Source organism: Pelodiscus sinensis, chromosome 5, assembly GCF_049634645.1.
Source record: "Pelodiscus sinensis isolate JC-2024 chromosome 5, ASM4963464v1, whole genome shotgun sequence".
Classification (NCBI taxonomy): Eukaryota; Metazoa; Chordata; order Testudines; family Trionychidae; genus Pelodiscus; species Pelodiscus sinensis.
Genome location: NC_134715.1, coordinates 30,741,224 through 30,761,666, shown reverse-complemented (window position 1 = coordinate 30,761,666; position 20,443 = coordinate 30,741,224). Strand labels below are relative to the sequence as shown.

Below are 20,443 nucleotides of genomic sequence, written 5' to 3'. Positions count from 1 at the left end.
CCCGAAAGAAGTCCGTCTAGACTGCGGTTTCACTTTAGAAAAACCCTTTTTTGAAACAGCGATCAGACACAAATATGCAAATGAAGCATTTAAATCCACGTTTCATTTGCACTTTCGATCGAGCTCATTTACATTCCTCTTTCGACAGAGGAATGTAGTCTAGACGAGCCCTGACTGACATAAGTTTCACCAAGAGAAGTGCCAGCGTGGATAGCACCTACTATACCAGGAGACACTCTCCACTGACACAGCTATTGCCACCTCTTGAGGCGGGGTGTGAATTATGCCACCAGCAGAGCACTCTCCCACTAGCATAGAGCGGCTACATGTGAACCTTCCAGTGGCACAGCTACAGGAGTACAGCTGTGTTACTTTAAGGCCTGTAGTGTACTAGTAGCCAAAGATTATCACTGCTGCTTCTCAGATGCATGTAGCAGTCATTCTTTCCTAGGCGGCAACTGTATCCTATTGAAATTACTACAGGATTGGGTATTTTCCCCTAGCTGGCAGTAGTCAGCAGCTTTTTTACTGTATTTTACTTTGTCGTCAAAATGTAAGGTTGGCATGATTGTTAAGTCATTGAAATGAGACTCTGGTAATCTGGATTCAGTTCCTGGTTCTGCTACCGACTTCCTGTGTGCTCTTGGGCAAATAGCTTCACTTGTCCCTCCCCACCAGTTCCTCAGTTTTCTTATCTGTAAAATATGAATAATATTTCCTTCCACTAGTCTTTTATAAAGCTCTTCTCTACTTAGATTGTACATTTTTGGGGGGAAGATACTTTATGTGTTTGTACAATGACTAACATAATGGGGCCACTGTAACAGCTAGGGACTCTCGATGCAATTGCATTATAAATAATAAGATACAAGTACAGAAATTCTTAAAGGCTCTGTATGTTTACAACTCCTAAAATAGTACATGAAGCTGAAGTTCTGGATAAACAAGATCTCCCTTTGTCAGTCTCACAAATCCTTGTGCTATGCATTATTCAGGACAGCACAATTTCTGATGTGCACAGTTCTCTTGGGAACCACCTCTGAATGTCATATTTACAGACTAGCACTAAAGTATATTGAAATAGGTACCAAGGCTGGGAAGCTAAATGCTATAGTGGGTTAATGTATTAACCTTTCACATCTGAAGGCCTAGGGTGAAATCCTGGTTCTATTGAAGTCAATGGCTAAACTCTCAGTGACTTCAATGGGGCCAGAATTTCACCCCCAAGGTTCAAGTGTGGCTTAGGTCACAATTGAAATGATTGTGGTGCGTCAGTCAAGTCCCTAGTGAATTTGGCATGGCAGTGCCTAGTCTGGGGTTGGGGGAGCAGGGAGGTGGTTGAGGAAATTCCACAGAAATTGAGGTGCTCTAACAGTGCTGTGAGGAGAAGCTTGCTCTGCAGCATCGAATGCTTTGCCTGGCTTTAGACAATCCTTTCAGCTGTTCATTCTGCTGCTTCTGAACTAACTAAAATAGTGCATGTGAAAATTCATTCCCCTCCTGAAATGTAAATGTGGACAACTACCTGCATTTTAAAAGGCTTATCATTAGTCTCAGAGAAAAGTAGAAAAATATTACATGCTTTTATTACTTTGAGATATTTGATCAAGCACATTAAAATAAATTTAACATGGATACCCTAATTTGTCTAAAACTGCAGTAGATAAAGCTTCAAAAATAGTGAGTGTCACATACCTACTTCTAACACTTGAAATAACTTCTAGAATATTAAAAATATGTACAAGAACTTTTATATTTTAAGTAAATCATGACAACAATCCATCAAAGACTAAGGATCTGCATCAATGAAAATGTGATTTGGCTAGATGATCATTCAGTGCAATTTTGTACAGATCTCGAGTAGAAAAACCAGAGAAAAGTGCATTTAAAATTTTAAATGAAAATAAGGATACTAATTGACTTCTCATTGACATTACATCCATGCATTGCCCCACAATGTTCATGTCCTTCCAGTGTGTGAGTGAGGATAAGACTAGCATGTTATGAATGAGCCCTCGGTCTGACGGACCAAAATTTTTTCTCTACAAAATCTGATCTTGGTTTTGTAAGCTACTTTGGGAACCTTAAAGTTGAAAGGAATAATTACAAATGCAAAGATAATAATATATATGAATATGCCCATTCTAAAGCCAAGACAATCCATTAATTTTGTTTACCACAGTCTCTAAAAATTCACATTATGGAAAACACTTTCCCTCCTATAAGTAAGTATCTGGCTATTTAATCTGACAGTGAGCTGGCAACTTTCTCTGTGATATTAATAAAGGATTTCATTAGTGCAGGTTCTTCAACCAGAGTATGCCAAAAGCCTTGACATAAACAGTTACTTGATGGAAGCTGTGTATGAATAAGTCTTTCTGCAAGTCCTCTGTCAGGTGTCAATAGCAGTAATAAAAGTCAGGTGATGTTCAGCCTAGCTGGACCATTAGGTCTTTTCATGATAGATAAACAGTTTGATTTGAGGTCCCACCTAGAACTGTACTCATCTTTCTGATTTTAGGCAACCAAATTCTCAACTCCCTGCTCAACTTCATTTGTATGTTTTCCCTTTCAAAACCAATAATATTGCTAACATGTGACACCATCATAAGACCTAACCATGGCTTCTGGGGCTCACTCACCTGCACATCTACTAATGTGATATATGCCCACACGTGCCAGCAATGCTCCCCTGTCATCTACATTAGCCAAACTGGACTGTCTTTATGCAAAAGAACAAATGGACCCAAATCAGACATCAACAATGGTAACATTATGAATCAGCAGAAGAGCTGCAGAGTGCTGTGGTTTCCCGAGTGAGGACAACCAGAGCATGCAGAGACAAAATGCTTTGCTGTCCCTCATCGAGGTAGACAAGCAAGCAGAGAAACCTGAGATCTGGCTGTCCGAGGGGAGGGGAAGCCCCTTTAAGCACAGACCTCAGGTAGCAGCCCCACACAGTAAGTCCTGACGTTTATGCCATTTCTCTGAGCTATATCTCCTTGTACCCCACTAAAAATTCCCTCTATTTTTGGTATTTATAATTTGAAGGTTTGTGAAGGATGTTACAATTCATCTTAGTCGTTGCTTGGCTGCTTTTTAATCTATGTTTTCCAATAATCCATCCAGCCTTTTGCTTGTCCTCTCAAAGTCCCCACAATCTGCCATCTTTGTTCAGGAAGTCAAGTGCCCAGAATGGAAAACCTTATTGCTTTTTTTGTTTATTATTAGAGAAATGGGATTATCACACAGAATTCATGGATAGGACCATAAATGCACCAAATTTTTGGTATGATTGGGCAAGTTCTTAAACTCATGCACTACCTTGGATCTGCATGCACAATGCCTGTTTGCATGTGCCTCTTCAAGGATCAGTATGACCTTTGAGTTCATAGGCTAGATGAACTTCAAATAATTCATCCACTGATATAAATCTACTATATATATTAGAGAGTTTGTCTGTTTGTTCAAGAACTCCTCCTAAACGGTAGGAGCTAGAACCACCAAATTTGATATACAGCTTCCTGTTATCATAACTGAAAGCAACATTAAGGTTGTTCCAGGAAAACGGGATGTGCCTAGAATAAGATTTTGTCTCATAAAACCATATAGAAAAGAGACAGAATCACCAAATGAAGTACAGTCCTCAAAATTAACATAACTGAGAGACTGTTGAAAGACTGAACCAAGATGAGCCAGAAAAATAGTACGAACCTGGAATACGATTGCTTCTCAATAAACCTTACAGAAAAAAAGATAAAACAGAGAAATTTGGAGTAGTACTCTGTTTTGGCACAGCTAAATCAATGCTTAAGATTTGAAAACTAGAAGAAAATGTTACCAAAAACCAAATTGACTATAGCCTTTTTTTTGTTAAAACATAGCGAACGATAAGAGTTTGTAGGGATGAAGAAAAAAATGCTCTTGAAAGAATTCCAATTTTTAAAAAATTACTAAAAAATTGAACAGAAAAATTTTAGCAATCCTTTTTAAGAAATCTAAAATAAAAAATTAATTTAATAAAAATAACACTGTATTTTAAAAAAATACAAGCATGTACATTTTCCTTTTATTAAAAAAAAACAAAAACAAAAACCAACAACCTTGAATTGAGTTACAGACCTGAGCAACATAGGGTAAATCTGCTAACTGCATATAAAGAGGACACATAGATAAATTACCTGTCAAGTGAGTATTTGTAAGATCATTCCTTTGAAAAACTAACATGATAATGATAATTATACTTTCTATTTACATAGCACTATTTAGTATCTCCAGGTGATTTAGAAACCATTTGAATTAAGTGTCATATCACCCAAATGATCGTGCACAGATAAATTGACCTATACAAGAGCACACCACGAATTCATAGAGGTAAGAGTAGGAGCCAGGAGTTCTGACTTCCAGGTCCTTCTTTAACATACAGAACTAGTTTTCATTTACATGTCTACACTGGAATAGGTACTTGCAAAGGGACTCCAGGGCGAAAGTTTGGCTGGAGTAGTGGAGAAAGCGGTGGGAGTACAAAGCAGCCACCTCATCACTTGTGCAAAGGGCATAGTATATTGCTCAAAATATATAGAGGAAGGAGATATAGGTTGGGCAGCTGAGGAGGATGCTGATGCAGCATCTTTTTGCTGCAGCTCATATGGAGCTGCATCTGGACCAGGAGCTAAAGAGATTGCCTCTCCTCCTCCCAGAAAATGACCTAAGGGAAAGTGGTAATGTAAACAGCCGTGTAAATACTCCTCCACTCCTATCTTGCTCAGTAGTTTTAGCAAGGTGTAATTTATACCTTCCCATGCCAGTTTCTGAGAGTCTGGCCCATTCCCTATGTATCCAATTTATGGCATGACTTAAGTATTACTACTGATGTCAAATACAGAGAAGCATACTATAATGAACATGAAATTATTGGCACAGTAGCCGGAAAGGTTTTTTTATGCTCATTATAAATCTATTTATTTTAAATTAGTTTTTAAAGTCTTTGCCCTGGGGGAAGGGGGACTCTAGCTTATTGCATTCCAAAAGGAAAATGAGCACTTTGGATAAGGGCCTCTTAGTCACTCACCTAACCCTCCAAAGGGAAGGGGGAAAAGATTATAAATAATCTCGATCTGATTTGGGTTTGTGGTCTACTTGTAGCATATGAGTGACTCTTACCGTCTGATTTTCTTACCAAGGGGAGGAAGTGAGTTGTGTAATTCCCAAAGGAATGAATGGAATATGTCTGAGCAGAAAAGGTTGGGAAAGCTGAGGGTGGATCAGATAGGATTTAGGATATAGAAGTGGTTAGCTAGATAAGGGTATGAGGGGTAGGGGTTGGTGTTTGTGCTCACATATTAAGCACTGGGCTGGGGTAATTACATGAGGAAAATATGGCATCTGGCTTGTTTTATGTATGTTCTTTCTTTCTCTCCTCCTAGCCAAACTAGAACTGCTTCTCCAGAAGCAGGGAATTTAATGCTCATTTGCCAGGGAAAATAAAAAGAAAATGATGGAATTTGGGCATTCCCTTAGGTCAGTGAAATCCCTTTTAATGCAAATTATCTATTCTCCCAGAGCATACACACAAAGCCAAAAGTGGCTAGAAAGGCCAGTGAAGCTCTAGTCTACGGGGTAGACTTCTGATTTGGGTTTTTCATAAATATAAGGGATTTGTTCATCTTTCCTAGCAAACACAAGAGAAGCTTTTAGCCCTACTTGGCTTGATAGTCTACAATGTTAGCTGATTAGTAGCATTCGTATTTGTCACCATTTTTTCCCCTCATGATTAAGGGTAATTCACACTGCCTAGGCTGCCAGTGATGATGCAAAAACAAAGCTGGCTCCCAGCCTGCATCTGAGCTAACTTCTCTGAGTAGCAGACAGTGTGGCTTCTGGAACAGCTTCATAGATGAGAGGCAGACAAACTATGACCAAGTCCTGTTGCAACTTCCTCCACAAGAGTTTATTCTTTCTGACAGTGGCCAACTCACACACCCATACCACAAGCTCCTGGTTCCAGGATGTTTTTGCAACTGCACCATCACAGCCACCTCCAAACTCCTGTCCCTCATACACCCATTGCACAAGCAGCAAGTATACTAGCAGTTCTTGTTCTTGGAGGAGGTTAGGAGCAGCTTTCTTTTAGCAACCCAGGACACAAGTCACCTCCAAGGGGCAGAGACAGCTAAGAGGAGGCCCTACTCCCTCTGCACCAACCCATATTAGGGGGAGCAGGCTGCACTCTCCAAAATGAGGCTTCCCATGCACACCTAGTGCTTGGGAACTGGGGAAATAATTGTATATCTAGAGTTATATTCCCTTTTAGATCTCCCCTTGGGTGGTGTAGCTTTAGGTTATGCAGGCCACTGTATAAACTGTGTGAACAGGACCTTAACTTTTCTGCCTCTGTTGCCCCATCTGTGAAATGGGGATAATAATATCTGCCCATAAGGCAAAGATATTGTGGGAATTAGGCAGCTAATGTTTGTAAAGCATTTTTATATAAGTGTGGAGACTGACCAGCATATACATAAAGGCCTCTAGTGGCCTGCACTCTGCTTTGATATTTTTGAAGAATTGTCCCTAAAATATTAGCAAATATCCATGGAGCCTAACACCAGTAGCTAGAATCCATATCTCCAGTAGAAGGTGTTCAGAGTAGTCAAAGATTCCCCTGGTTTTATTCCATATAACAATGGAGATAAATATGGCGGTCTTTCACAGAACCATTTTCGTAACTCTTTCCAAAATTTCAGTGTTAGAGAAAATGGCAGCCTGGATGAACTTTTTTTCTTTGGAGCCCTTAAGTACTATTCCTCACGTGGTGGACAGTTGCTCAGCAGGCAGAGTAGCAGCAGGTGGAGTGGCAGAAGTGCTGTGCATATTTGCTTCCAGGAGGGTGAAGATGGAATGGGGGTGAACCTGATTTCCACCCTGCAGCCCCCTTTGTCTCCTCCCCGTGGGTGGACACAGGCCTTTTGCAGCCTCTCCACCACAGTACTTCTGGACAGTCACCAATTTTGCCAACCCATAAGGCCAGCCCTTAGCATACAGATGTGCTTGCTGTGGACAGGAATCATTTATGTTTTGGGGGGTGGCTGAAAATTTTTTTTCCTCGATCACAACCCAATAAAGCTATGTCCACTACTGCCAACCCAGCTGACCTTTTCATGTATGATTTCACTCTCCTGTATAGCACTCTTCCTCTACAAAAGCATGTTTCTCATATTTAACAGTATTAAAATGTTTTCACTGCCTAGATATATTCAGAACATAGCCCAACATTAACTGGCAATCTACAGTTATACAATATCCTTGTTTAAAGACACATTCTTGATTTTAGAAAGGAGTCCTTTACTTAGTTGCTGAATTATTCCCACTACCTTAGTGTAATATAACTGTAGTACACCAGAATTTTGCTGTAGTACACTAGAATTTTGCTTAGAATCAGACAGGACTAGCAGCAAGTGCAATGTAAGTTAATTTTCCATCCACTTGAATGTTAAAAAATTTCCTAGGACCCTCTGGAAGAGGAGATCTTCACCTGTTTTAGAAAGGAAACCATGATTTTGCAAACCCTTGGTTTCTTGGTATATTCTCCCTCTCCTCACCTTTCAAATATAGTCATTTTGCAGCTTTATTTAAATATAAATTCCCAAAACCAGAAGATCAGAATTTCCTTAAGTCCTGCAGTGGTAACAGTAGAAATCACATTGAAGATGATATGCTGGACTTTTAAACACTCTGAGGCCGGAAAAGTGCCCCAGAAGTTACCAACCAAGGAAAATTTTCCAATCCTATGTGAGAAGAGGCTATGTCTTGCAAAACAGTCTGAGGCTTTTCACTAACTCCGTGTAATTTTCACTAACTCCGCATCATTTCCAAATGCACTAATGCAGGATAAGGTCTGGATCTCAAACCATATGGTACATTTAGTACCATCTAAAGATAAAAGAGACTTGAGGGAGCACCTTGAATGGTGAGAGTTGGTGCAATAAAACCAGGCAGATGCCCCTAAAGATCCAAGAGGAGAGGGATGAGGATAAAGGACAAGAACCTCTTCTTTCAGAAAATTGTTTCAGATATGTTTGATTTTGTTTGAGAAGAGGAAAAAAGAATGGTGCTAGATGTTTTTTCACAAAGACTGGAAACATCTGTCTTAGTAGTGGAAGAGAAAGCAGCTAGATCTTTCCTCTATTACCTTCCTTTCTTCTGTGGTTGGAAAACAGACTCATTAACTCAACCTCTAGGCTTGTAATAGTGAGAAGGAAATGATAGGCACTCCTCCTCCTCCAGCTCTGATCTGTATCACAAAGGCAGAGATAGAAGCTCAGTTAATCAATGAGATTGGAACGAACAGTCAAATAGTCTTGAAAAAAATAGGATAATTTTCTGATCTGAGCCAAATTGTAGATAGAGGCCATCAAAACTCTCCTTAAATGCAAACCTATTTGCCGGTTAAGGGCATATTTCAAGTGTATCAGTCTACTGCAGTGGCTGCCAAGCGATTCAGTCCTGTTGATGCCCACCAGCCTACTAATATTGTGTGGGGAGTCCCTAAAATAATTCAGCAAAAAAATGTTTGCCTTTAAGACGTCTCCTTAAAAATCATCTCCTTCCCTCCTTCTCATCCACATTGTTCCAAATGACATAGGTTTAACTCTGTACTATACTGTTGTATACTCAATATAGTTTGAGAAATATTTAGATTTTCTAGCAAGTGAGTTTCAAAAAAATCCATTTGCTCCATGAAAGTCTGACTCCCCCTTCTTGTTTATGGCTACAAAAATGGTTGTTTTTCAGTGGGAAACCCATAGAATCAGTTCCCCAAGTTCCTCACCATTTTCTTCAGCAAACATGCAGAGCAACAAAGGCTAACTGCTAAAAAATTGGTGGGAGCCCCTTGTTAATTTGTTGGTGGAACATCCATTCCCTTGATGGACTGTGATCTACACAGATTGGATATAGCAAAGCAGATGCCTGCCCCCTTCCCCCCCCCCCCCCACATGGAACCTTCATTTGAAGATGCTGCTAAAATAGCAGCTGGCAATAATGCCTTGCAATGTGATAGAATCGGTATGACAGCACATTTTAAAAGCAAATCAGACAAACAAAGTAAATGTCCCAATTCAGAAAACAATTAACTGTTCAAAACACATAGCTGCTCATTTCTCTCAGCAATTTAAATTCCATCTGTAGAACATTATATATCAAACATTGTCTGTGATTAATAGCTATGTTAGGTTCTTAAACATTTTTAAAAGGTTATGTTTCCACCAGAAACTAAGCATTTCATACATTTTTTCTGACTGCATTAAGATTGTATTGATAACAAAAGTGCCCAACCCTTCTTCCACTGAAGTCAATAGCAAGATGTTCATGGAAGAGGCATCAGGCTATCTGGATAAGCAGAAAAACAACAACAAATAACATCTGGTAGAAATCAAACTGAATCTAATGATCCTTTTACCCAATAGATAAAAAGGTCACTTAGTCCTTATCCCTTTTTATAAGGGAAATTAACACTCAAAATTTTAAGTAGGTGAACTTTTGAACTTTGGGAAATATTTTGCTTTATTCAGCTATATACAAAAAAAGTCATAAAATGCCTTTAAACTCCACTTTTTAAACTTTGATAGCTGCATACATACTGTTCATTGACCAAATAGGCTCAGTGATATTTAAAGCAAAATTCATTTGTGAAATGCACAAACATCCTGGTAGATTTTTTAAACTGCTTCCACCATGGATATTTTTTCATAAGTGGCCAAATACTCGTCCACTGCACATTGACAAAATAAATGGTGTGCATTGGGAGACAGATTTGGGAAAAGATTCCTCTCTTTGGCTGTTGAGCAGTATCTTAGCTGGGAAGAAATTTCCAGAACATATTGGGGATTCCTATTTCAGAAAAAAGATAGAGTATAAGCCTAAATACCAAGTGGGATGGGAGTAATCTTGATTATGCAGAGAGGAACCAAGTAGGAATGACCAGTGAAAGGTATAGACCAATGAAAAGCAGATCAGACCGTGAATCCACAATGCCTGCAATAATCAAGACCATCTCCTCAGATCTTTGGCATTCCATTTTCTCTCTCTACTGGAGTTACCTTTGCAAATTTGTTTTCCAAATATCACATCAAAGTTCCAAAAGCTGGGAAGAGGCGGTGAGGGCTAGGAGGAAGAGAGAATAACCTAGGTAACAAGTGCATTGTGGACTGTTGATGTTGTGCTTAGCAGATGAGACAGAGGGTTCAGAGCTGGCATTAAAGTCTAAGACAGCCTCTTTTGCTAAATTTAAACTTCATCACTATGGCTTGGCATGGTTCTTATTCTTGATTTGTTTGTTGATTGGGTGATTTAATTGTATTAGTATTTTCTTTTGGGCCTTGATTTCTGATCGGAAAATTTTGAAAAGTTTCAGACACAAATGTAACCCTCTCTATAGTTCAACCAGTTTTTCTACCATGATATATTAATTCTTTAATCCCATAACTATGCACTTACCAAAAAGTTATTTTCCATCCAGATGTCTAAAGTGTTTTATAATAGCTTGTTTAATTTACTGTAGTTCCATAAACTGAGCAACTTGGCAGATGTAATATGCTATCAATTTTTACTCCGTTCAGGAAAAAAAAGAACATACCAATAAATTATATATTTCTTCAGACCAGACAATAAATCTATTACTTCATAACCTGATATTTAGAGCTATCACACAAAGATGTGACACACAATATACTGAGATGTTGATTCATACTTGGCTACTATTATTTTCTATTTCTGGTTTTATTGTAATAATTTCTCAAGTACCTTATTCCTCACTGGTTGAACTAATGTCATTGCTGTTGCTCAAAGAGTACAGCACCACTTGTGACTCTAGGCATTCCTGTATTCACATCCTACACCCTATTGCACTATATGTTCAAAATATGCTTCGTGGAGTATCATATGAAAACTAATAAGGTACTATTATTAACCAGTGTAATATGTATGTGATAATGCTATATATGAAGTTATGGATTTCTCTTCTATGATGTTACTAGAACATGTTGAGACCAGACAATTATCCTAAGTAATGGGAATAAAGAGGCTTGCCCTAGAGACAAAGAAACATGAGTTTACCTGTATTTACATATTAGCAGTAAGCACATCCATCAAGCTAAACTGCTGGGTGTTAGCCTGATATTGAACTCAAGAAATAGGAAATTCACCTGGTTTCTATGCCCCAGAAAGACATAGGCGCCTGAGCGTCTACACCACAATCCAGTTATTTTGAAATAATATCGAAATAATGGGCGACTTATTCTGACTTCTGTAAACCTCATTCCATGAGGAATAACTCCTCTTCTGAAATAGCTATTTTGAAATAGCTGCAGTTTAGACGCTCCACTACTGCTATTTTGAAATAGCTCCTCACCAGGGCCATTCTAAGTAATTTATCCCCAGTGCTTCCTGGGGCTCTAAATCAAGACAGCACATCCACATTAGGAAAGTCTGCCATGGCCTAATTTTGAGCCTTCCCTGAAGTGTGGACATGCTATTTCGAAATAAGACATTTTGGAATAACTATTCCAGAATATATTATTTCAAAATAAGTGTGCAGTGTAGCTGTACCCCCAAGTGATTTGATCAATGTGATAGGTCCTGGCCAGGCTGGCCAGTGAAAAGCTGGAAAGGAGACTGGATAAAAGAAACCGCCTTGACAAAGACTGTATCTTGCTAGATTGAGTTTTAGGTATGTTTTCACTTTTATTTGCTTGTGACCATCTCTACCTTTATCTTTTTTATGTGGTGTCATTCAAACCCTGCTCTTTTGTTAATAAACTTGTTTTACTCTACGCTGTTGCCATGCTGGGTTTGAAGGAGAGGGTATAGTTACCCTGGTTAAATTAATACACTGATATATTGACTTGTCAACAAAATAGCAAACATAACAACTTCAATGAATGTACAATGGGAGGAGCTGAAGTTAATTTATTGTTACCTGCTATACAAGGTCTAAGCCAGCAGAGCTTTAAGGCATTTGCTAGTGAGGGAAACAGACTGGTGAGGCAGGGAGCAGACACACTGGCTCATGGCTCATACTGCTTAACGTATGTGAAAGTGGCAGAATCAGACCATAATTTAATAGACAACAGATATGGAAAATCACCATCACTACTACACTGTAATATTGATCATCCAACTTCACAAACATTTGGCTATTGATGGTCCCATTACACATTTACAAATTAAACTGTGATAACCATGTCCATAAAATTTGAGTAGTTTTTTCCCCCTGAAAAGCAGGCATGCATCTGCTTCACATTCATTCTAATTCAGTACTGAGTGCCTCATTATTACACACTTCATTTGATAAGAATATACGTACATCTCATTCTTTTTATTCTTTACCACTTGTATTTATAATGTCATAAATATGGTTACTTTGCCCTATATCATAAAGGAGCTCTGTTGTAAATAATTGGCTAAAGGCCATGTTTTCTAATGTATAAAGAGCAATACAAATAGGCAGATTAATATCAGATTAAACTATTTGTCAGAAAAGACCAGCATTCTTATCATATATGGGAGTGCTGATTTTCAACTCTCAATTCAGAGATGCACAGTAGAATCATAGTATGGTACTTTCACCCTCCCCTCCACCCCAAACAAAATGGACAGCATCTGGAGATATTCATATTAATTCTTTTAAAGATAATTTTAATAGGACATTCTGACTCGCTAGGAATAGGGAGATCAAATGGACAAAATGCCTTTCATAAGTCTCTTTTCCATGTACACTCTCAAAGAAAACTCTTTGTACACAGAAACATACCAACATTTCTTATTCTGTTTCCAGAGTCCAGACACCATCACCACAGAACAGCTGAGCTGGAAAAATATTTTTGGTTTTAATGAGCATGTTGCTTGTGGCCTGAGTAGAGGGTAGAGGCCCTTGAATGCTGGATGGCATGCGATGATCACATTTTTTCCAGTGCCTTAATGTGACACACATTTTTATACAAAATATTAATTGTGCATGTTAATGGATGATGAGTTAAATAAAAGACTTCAAGGAATTTTTTTTTGAACTGTTAAAACAAAAAAGCAAAGAAAGAACAACAAACAAAAACACACAATTACTCTTTATAGAAAGCTAGACATTTTGTTCCATGTGTGCAATTCTTTCTCCTAACTTCATATGCATAAAATCCAGCATGGCCCAGTTTCTCAACTTGACATACCCTTTGCAAGAGTGACTCGCTTAATATACAAGAATTTAATGGGGTGATTACTTTGTCTCTGGTTCCCTACCTTGTTTGTTCATACTCAGCTATGCACACAGCTGCTCACTCAGGTATTGCATACTGTGAGATTTTGAGAAGCAGAAAAAGGTGCTTGGTATCTTCAGATCTCCAGAATTTTCTTAGTTTTCAAAACTATTTTGTAGCAGGTCTGGTGTCCAAGTTTATAAACCAGAATATTCTGGAATGCTTGTGTGTGCATGAAATTTGAGGAATGAATAACAACAAACTACTGAAAAAAAAAAGGCCCAGATTTTGATAAAGGAAAAAATGAGTTTTTTTCTATCTTCTTGCTTTTTGCTATTTAATAATCTCTCCCCCACCCCAATCCACTTCAAGGCTATGTCTACACTGGCACGATCTTGTGCCAGAGCTATGCAAATGAGGCTAAGCGTGGAATATCGCCAAGCCTCATTTGCATATCTAATAAGCTGCCATTTTTGCGGAAGAGGTTCTTGCTCAAGAAGGAGCTGTCTACACTGCCCATTCTTGCGCAAGAAAAACCCTCTTGCGCAATGCTGTTACGTTATTCTCAAGAATAACGGCATTGTGCAAGAGGGTTTTTCTTGCGCAAGAAGGGGCAGTGTAGACAGCTTCTTCTTGTGCAAGAGCCTCTTCCGCAAAAGTGACGGCTCATTAGATATGCAAATGAGGCTCGGTGGTATTCCATGCTAAGCCTCATTTGCATAGCTCTGGCGCAAGATTGCACCAGTGTAGACATAGCCGAAGTGTTTTATTCAAATGATAATCTAATAACTGCCACATTTAATATCTCCTACATACCTGTGTCTCACACTAAATCCTTGGAAAAATACTTCATAATCTAAACAATGTATCACAAAAGTAACAATTACAACTGTATTTAATATGGGAAAAATTAGATAATTGATTTAAACAAACCGATGAAAATTTTTTCTCAGCTTTACTTGAGAAAGACCAAAGCAAATATTAAGACAAATATAGAAAAAAAAATTAGAAATTGTAAAAACCTTCACTTCAGACAGGAAAAAGGTCCACTTGTCCTCTCTTCATTATACACACCTCCAACAGTACTTTGCATGTTTCCGGTGACTTTTATAAAAAAAAACCCATTATGCTCATTTTACAGGTGTGCAAACTGAGGTGTGGAAAGTTTTGTGACTTGCCCAAGGTAAAGATAGTGAGTCAGGGGCTGGATGAGGAACAGACTGGATATACAATGTACTAGATCCAGTACAAACTGAAGTTAATTAAAAGACTTCTATTTATTACAGTGGTCATTGGATTGGTTCCTTTCCCCTCCTCCTCCATATATATATATATATATGGATGCAAAAATTACGGATTTAAAATATTTTTAAATAAAAGTAACAATGTAAACTCTCCCCATACATAAGCATGCCAGAAAGACATAAGAACAACACACAGTGTCCTCAAGGCACCACATCATTTTCAAGTTGACAATTTTACTATACACTACAAACACAGTGGCTGTGTCTACACTGCACCCCTTTTCCGGAAAAGGGATGCAGATTAGACACATCGGAATAGCAAAATCCGCGGGGGATTTAAATATCCCCCGCGGCATTTGCATTTACATGGCTGCCGCTTTTTTCCGGCTTGGGGATAAGCCGGAGAAAAGCGCCAGTCTAGACGTGATTCTCCGTAAAATAAGCCCTTTTCCGGAGGATCTCTTATTCCTACTTGAAATTTCCAGAAAAGGGGTGCAGTGTAGACACAGCCAGTTTGTATAAAAGCCTTCAAAAAGGTCCTATTTAATTATTTCAAATCTTTATGACTAGGATGCAGTGTATGCAAAAATGGGTGCTTACATATGCATATCCGTTAATCATACATGCAGTTGATCAACAAGCTTATTTAAAAATACACAAATGAGAACAACAGGGAAGACACATTTGGCATTGTTCCGTCCTCCCCTCACATTTTAAAAATATTGTTACCTAATCTTTCAACCCTCAGCCTTAGTATATAAAATATTGTTTTTGTTTCATCACAACACAGGCAGTGAATTTATAATCTTCTAAGAACAGAGGCTGTATTTTCCTATTTTGATCTGTAATACAGACCAGCATTGTGTATTCTGCACTCCTTATCTTTATATATCTCTGACTGATGCTGAGGGGACTTCTGTGCAAGGAATAAAGTTCTTATCCTGCAAACATTTTGTATGCATGTGTACACGGGTTCTATGGAACAGGACTACTCCTGTGAGTCACATTAAGTGCATAAATGCTTGCAAAGTGAGTGCCCATGTGTGTAATATACAACTGCAGTCCTGCAGTGAGGACCAGGGGAGAAAATTTTGCCCTCAATTTGTAACCTGCAACAAAAGGGCTAGGTGTCTTGAAAAGTACATCACTGAACACGTGAGCAGAAGCATGGAAAGCGATTTTCCATGCTAGATATACAACCTGAGGTTAGCAACAAGCTCATCAAAATCAGATGAAAATATTCTAGTTGCAAAGGTATGTTTCACTATATTGATTCAGAAATAAAGACTATAATTATAAAATGACTCCTTCAGAATGCAACTGCTGAATTAATGGCTGAATTTAGAAGAAAAACTATATTACTAAAATTACTTGTTACCTGTAGCAAATCAAATTTAAAATCAGCATATCAATAAATCTATAACTTTCAAAGGAACACACTTTTATCAAATACTATTATAAAGACATGCATCTGATATTTCAGTACCTACTGATTCTTATACAAAGTTCCACAATGGAGATCTGCATTATGCATGCTAGTATATATTACACTACAATATTTAAGCCCAGGAATACTGGTTTATGCCTAACATACACAACAACTCATTACAGGAAACTCGAAACAGATACTGTGTTGGGGAGTAAAGTCTACTCTAGTGTTATATGGTGTGATTTGAAGAGGTTACCTACAATGGGAAATGTAGCACTTTTGCCCCAGTATCATGACTGCCATAGTCATGATTTATGTAAACATGTGGCATTCTGAAATGCGCTCTCCTCCATAAAATCATCCTGAGCCAGCTGGGTGATGTTAACTAAGAACTAATCATAAACATCTGCTTAGTTTACATAAATGTTACTTTTATTCCCAGATTTTCCAAAAAAGAAAATATACTGTCAAGCAATTTGCACAAATTATTTTAGCCATCCTTCTTTTTTTTTGTTAAATAATTTTAAAATATGTTATTTATATACTTAGAGTTATCATGTTCTGTAATTTTGATCTGACACACAAGGACTAACAATATGCTCTGTTTGAAGTTTGGTGTCTCTTTTCTAACACTTAATAAAAAGATCAGATATCTTGTATGAAACTTACCAGGTTGGCAATACCTTTATTATTTGGTTGCCAGATCTCATACAACATTCCAGTTCATACTAAATGTAAATGACAACCTAAGCCCAGTGTAAACTTCTAATAGGTTGATCTTAAATGCTTGTGTGTTTTTAAGAAAACAATTCTTTTTTATTTCTTTTTTATTACTTTTGAATGTAATGTATGAATGAATGTGAATGGAATACACAAAAATCTACATTAACCACTGGATTCCTAATGGTTTTGACTTAATTTATAATGCAGTCTGGCTTTAGGTTGAAGCTGCCCTGAGGGCTGATCAGGCTACCATAGTCTCTATGAACATGGTGGCAGCAATGGAATAACAGCAATGCAGGAAAAGCCTGATAATGCCTCCTATCGCCGCAAGCCACTCATGAACAGGCTGAGCCAGGATTCTTTTTCCAGGAGTGGGGCTTATACTTTGTGGTTCCTTTGAACTGACTATGCATAAAGCCATGAAAAATTCCTCTCCCTGGGGGTGAAACTCACCACAAACAGAGCAAAGAGAAGGTGGGCTAGGACCTTGCTTCTCTTCCATACCAACCTGCAGAGCTGGTCGGGTGCATTGGTGGGAGCAGTCTGCACCATCCTAAAGGACAGTGCAGTTTACACCTTCTACTGTACATGAACAAGCTGGAGATTACCCCACATGGCTCCCCATGAACCCAAACTCTGGCTGAATTGTTAAGGATACAATCTGAGTCAACGAATTGTCGCAGTGTTGATGTAGCTCTGACCTGTGCTTTTGTCATGTCAATGATGATGTCACAAAACATTGTAGATGGGCTTTTGTATCTATCTATCTGTCTGTGTGTTGGTGAGCCTGTTTGTTCAAAAACTCCTCCTAAATTATAAGAGCTAGAATCCCCACATTTGGTATACAGCCTCCTCTTATCATCAATTAAATCAAGGCCAGGGTTTGGTTGTGCTAGGACAATAGGATGTGCCAGGAATTTGATTTTTTCCTCATAAAATGGAAAGGGGTCTGGTTGGATGGAGTTATACTGTGGAATGACCACAGGGGGCAGCAAGCACCCCAGCAGGAAGCCATTAGTTGGCAGCAGTCAACACCCTGCCCTGCCCTGGGGATCAGCTCTTAGCTGTTGTGCACACCCCACCTCCCATGCCCATGCCAGCCCTGGGGAGCGCCAGCAAGGCAGCCTCTGCGGCTCCCTTCCCTTACCCAGAGGTGAAGCTGGCAGCCAAGGTTTGTGGCTCACCCCGGGTCTGTACCAGGAAGAAGTTGATGGCCAGGGTGCATCCCCCCCACACACTTCAGGCTGACCAGGTAGAAGCCAGCAGACACATGCATGGCCCCATCCCTGCCCTGGGCTGGACCTGGACAATACCAGGTGTGTGTGTGTGTGTGTGTGTGTGTGTGTGTGTGTGTGTTCATGTTAGTTCTCTCTTGGTTTTACTGTATTTTCCTTGACATTTTACCAGCACTGAAAGAATTATTTAAAGGGGAAAGGGAGGATTTTTTTTTTTAAAATCTGAGTGTCAAAAGTGAACAGGGAAAACTTGTTAAGAGCAACCCTTCACATTCCTATTTTTCCAAAATCAAAATGTCCTTTTCCAGGGTTTTGTATTTTTCAAAATACAGTCAAACTCCAATAGTCCGGCACTCATGATAGTCCAGCATCAAAATGGCAAGAGCCTAGTGAGTGAGCTTCAGCAAAAAATGAGTCCCAAGGTAACAGCTGAACTGAGCAAAAAAGGGTAAAAAAGGCTTAAAAAACCTAAAATATTACAGTATGCTTTATACAGTATGTACAATAAAAAGGGGTAAGAACACTTTACATACAGTATATAATGTATATAGTATATATATAACCAACTTATAGTACCTCCTGATAGTCCGGCATATTTGATAATCCAGCACCACCTAAGGCCCATAGGTTCCAGATTATCGGAAGTCTACTGTAGTTTAATCCATGTACATTGTACACACAAAATAGAAAGGTAGCTGTTCAAGCTCTGATGTTCCTCTCACTCCAGTGATAGAGATCTAGCTTGAGTTGAAGCATTTTGTAATATTTTGGTGTGTTCATTTAAGAAAAACTCTTTTAATGGAAACTTTCCTTGTCACACTAAATCATGTTATAATTAAAGCGATTAAAATATTTTTTCTCCTTTTTTTTGGTGGGAGTCAGAAAAATTCAGAAATGGATGTCCTCCCTTTTATTTGAAATCAAGGTAAATTCCAGCCAATATAGTCCTTACAGAATATGATCTAGCAAAAGTCACTCACCACATTTAGACTATGTCTAGACTGCAGAGTTTTTCTGGGATACAGTTTCCAAAAAAGTGGGCACATTTTCGGAACATCCCTTATTCCTCATTGAATAAGGGATGTTCCGAAAGAGGAGGTTATTCCAACATTTGGACCCATGTAGATGGGTCAAATGTTGGAAAAGCCTCTTCCAGAAAACCAAGCGGAAAAAGATACTCAAATTGCGGTTCATAATTTGAGTTTCTTAAAAAAAAAAAAAAAAAAACCCTGCGATATATACATAGCCTTAATTTCTGAACTCTTAACTCTTAAATACTATCTGTACAGAGAGAAATTGTCTTTCTACAGGATTTATTCAGTGCAGAATAGGCTCTCTACTAGGAGTGGGAGGGAAACACAGAACAATAGAAAGCATTGTTAGGTATTGAGGTTTTTAAGGACAAAAAAAGGGTTTTAGCACTCCTGAAAGGTGACTGAGTTCTACAGAGTGAAAGAACTCTTGATCATGGGTTCCCAAACTGGGGGGCATGCTCCCCTGGAGGTGTGAAGAAATTCCAGGGGGGGCGCAATATGACTCAGCCCCCTCTCCCCCCATCAATCCGTCCCCCTCAAGTTTTGCTGCTATTTTTGGTTTTTTGTCCCCGGTCAGTTCCTTTTTTTCCTCAACAAGTTTTGCTGCTATTTTTGGGGGAAGGGGGGCGTGAGGGTTTTTCAAAAATCAAAAAGGGGGCATGATGTCAAAAAGTTTGGGAACCACTGTGTCTAGATAGAAGAATTCTAGCAGGATAAAGCACTGCCCACATCTCTATGCAGCCCAGCAGGAATCACTTGTAAGAAATGTGAAGGTACATTAAGCTTTATGTTCTTTTTGGCTTCTCAGATGAATTTGCTCATTACCAATATGGTTCTGATTTAAATAAGGATGTTCCCTGTCCTTTAGGAATTAGACCTGCACTTCTCTAAAGTCCCTGACCTGTTTTCATAGGGATGATCATACTGGAGCAGACCAATTGTCTGTCTAACCCTGTATTCTGTCTCTTAGAATAGTGATAACATGTGCTTCAGAAGAATGGGTAAAACCACAGAGTAGACAGTTACGCAGTAATATGGAATATAATCCTCCTTGCCCTTGTATTTAGGAGTTCGTTTGTGGGCTGATATCTCATATACATTTTTCTCCCCACTACCTAAATTAAGATATTATTATTTATATCAATGTCTAAGTCTTTTCTGAAGCAGAGGCAAATGATTTTCAATGACTAATGGCATGGACTGCATTCTAACATGTGATGTAGAGAATATGATATACCATTACATGTTTTCTGAGAAAACTAAACAAGAGAGGGAAAGAGGGCCTATCTTAGAAGAAATGCAAAACAGGAAACTAGTATGAAAAGACTTTGCCTTCTTTCAATTTGGGACTTAAAAAAAAGAAAATTTGTTGGCAGCATACAACTCGCCTCTTGAATCTTAGTGACATAATTTCCTTCAAAAAGCACAAACCACAAGTTTTCAGTCAAATTCTATTCTATATGAGTGATTCGGAACATCAGCCAACAAACTTTCCTCAATTTTAATCCATGTATTTTTCTTTTATTAAGTCTGC

General features: G+C 38.6%; 1 long non-coding RNA gene across 2 annotated transcripts in view; it reads right to left on the bottom strand.

The window, feature by feature from the left end:
- The window catches only part of LOC112545153 (uncharacterized), a 57,804-nt gene extending 40,482 nt beyond the window's left edge, over window positions 1–17,322 (bottom strand). For both annotated transcript variants that reach the window (XR_012904083.1, XR_012904084.1), the window contains exons 1-2: window positions 17,149–17,322; window positions 14,267–14,348 (exon numbers count right to left, since the gene is read on the bottom strand). This is a non-coding gene — a long non-coding RNA (uncharacterized LOC112545153). The remainder of the gene's footprint in view (window positions 1–14,266; window positions 14,349–17,148) is intronic.
- Window positions 17,323–20,443: the final 3,121 nt, after the last annotated feature.